Below are 2,416 nucleotides of genomic sequence, written 5' to 3'. Positions count from 1 at the left end.
CCTTCCCTGTTCCCCTCCCCCATCCCAAACCCGGCTACCCACCTTCACACAAAATAATACAGGGACCCCCCAGCCAGGGTTCCTAGCAGGGAAGTCAAACTGACATAGAGCAATCAAATGGAGTCTTTCTGCTTCTATGGTCTCTATAGACAATAAATCTTTGGAGGGTAGAGTCCTGGTTTCATCCCTGTATGGATTTGGAAGGGGTGAGGGGGGTAGGAGCAGTGCAATGTGGGATGCCTGGAGGAGTGACCAGACAGCAGACATTGAATGTTCTGTTCCTGTACATTAAACCAATTCAAGGAAGACCAGATGAATATAGCTCTTGATTTTCCCTGTGTGCTTTTGAAATGTTCCAGGAAATTTAAGCCAGCTCTAGAATGTTTTACGTTTTATTTCTTTCAACACCCTTAGACACTAACCACATACTGTACAGCTATGAAGAGGAAATTATTCAATTTCAACCCTCATGACAAAGCTGTTTTGCTGAAGCTGAGAAAAAAAAGAGATTACAGGAAATTCTACGCTTTCCCTAATGCAGGATGCAGATCTGGGCCATGAGAAACATGCACATTTACACCAGTGTAATCAGTCTTTATACCAGTATAAAAAAAAGAAGTGGGCATACACTGTACAACACTACACTGGTATACTTAAGTCCAGTGCAGATTTACACCATGAAAAACATGAGGAAACTATACCAGGGTTATTAGGATCCACATGATGTGTTGGCTATTTATCCCAGGATAACTGTTTGCAGAAGGAAACTAGTTTGTTACCTGTTGTCCTGCCACAATAATGAGGCACTATAACACTTCCCTACTACTATTGACTTCTCAAGTTCCTTGTGTAATGTACGTTGCTGTCTAAAATGCTGGATGTTCAAACAAAGAGCGCCCAGGGGAGAGCAACACCTGACAATATGGCAAGAAGACACACAGAAAGAAACAGAGAGTGCACGAAGAGACTGTGAGCAAGACAACTTGTTTGTCCAAACTGGAAATGCAGCTATCTGGGCTCATGGAAATTTATATAAGCTGGGCTAGGAAAGATTAAGAAGTGACTAAGACCCAGGTCTTCGGGCTTTTTGTTGTTTTTGCCCTTTGCTTTGTACTTTTACTTTTGGAAAATGAATAAAAGGTTACTTTAATTTCATTTATTGGTCACAGATTTCCAGAGAACAAGGGTAACAAGGATCAAAAGCATCGGGCCCATTGCGTGAAGATGGTCAAGAAATGGGGTAGGGGAGAAATTAAAGGATAGTCTGAGGAGTTCATTTTCCACCTCTTCTGTTGAAGCTTAGCCACTGTGTAGCTGAAGGCTAAGTACAGACATTTAAGAAACCCAAGGTGGAACTGCTCTAACTTTTGAGCTTTACTCTAAGTGACCAAGGTTCGGTCTACTGCAAATAAAACAGATGTTAGCCCTTCAGTGAGGAGGGACTCAGAGCCTGCCTGCAGGGGCCGAGCGTAGCAGGTAGGGTGGGCTTTTGCACACCTCCCTGCCCCGCAGGCTCCCCAGGCTGCCAAAGAACCCCAAACAGAGCTGAATGCCAAAGTCACCCCTGATTGGCTGCTGGGAATGGGCTACCATGCCTCCAACCCCTGCTATTGTGACTTGCACATGCCTCCATTTCCTGGCCTGCACACCCAAGCAAGCAGGGAGATCCAGGACCTGCGGCAGGTCCTGCTGGTCACTCTGTCTAAGTCTTGCAGGAGACTGTGAACATCACAGCTACCCACCTAGACCTGATGCACCAGTTCTATTTTTGAAACAGCGTTGAAGTGAAATAGCCGGAGAAATTTCACACAGCCCTATTAGTTCGCTGGTTGTAGAAGGACACAAGGTTCGCCAGCCATGATCTATCCTCAACAAAGCTGTGCTGGTTACTTTTTAGCACCTCATCTGTTATCAACTTGCAGTTGATGGCCTCCTTAACCAACTTTTCAAATATTTTTCCCAGGACTGAGGTCAAACTGACCAGTCTGTAGTTTGCAGGGTCATCCCTCTTCCCTTTCTTAAAGATGGATACCACATTGGCACTCTTCCAATTGTTTGGGACCACTCTGAGTTCCACGACTCTTCAAATTCCAAATTCCTAATATATATATATAAGATTAGCAAGGATCCTGGTTTTCTCTGATAAAAAGAAATCCAAAATTTTGGATTTTTTCACCACTATATATATAGATATCTATATATATGTATATCTGTATATATATAGTGGTGTTTTGTTTTAATCATGGAAAAATGTGGATTTGGGGGGTTTGGGGGTTATAGATATAGATATAGATAGTGGTGTTACATTTTAATCACAGAAAATGTGGATTTGGTAGGGAGGGGTTTAAATCAGAAACATTTGGATTTCTTTTTATCAGTGAAAGCCAGGATCCTTGCTAATCCTATATATATATAT

The sequence above is a fragment of the Alligator sinensis genome, unplaced genomic scaffold (assembly GCF_000455745.1).
Source record: "Alligator sinensis unplaced genomic scaffold, ASM45574v1 scaffold808_1, whole genome shotgun sequence".
In the NCBI taxonomy this organism is placed as follows: Eukaryota; Metazoa; Chordata; order Crocodylia; family Alligatoridae; genus Alligator; species Alligator sinensis.
Note: the sequence above shows the minus strand (reverse complement) of the source record.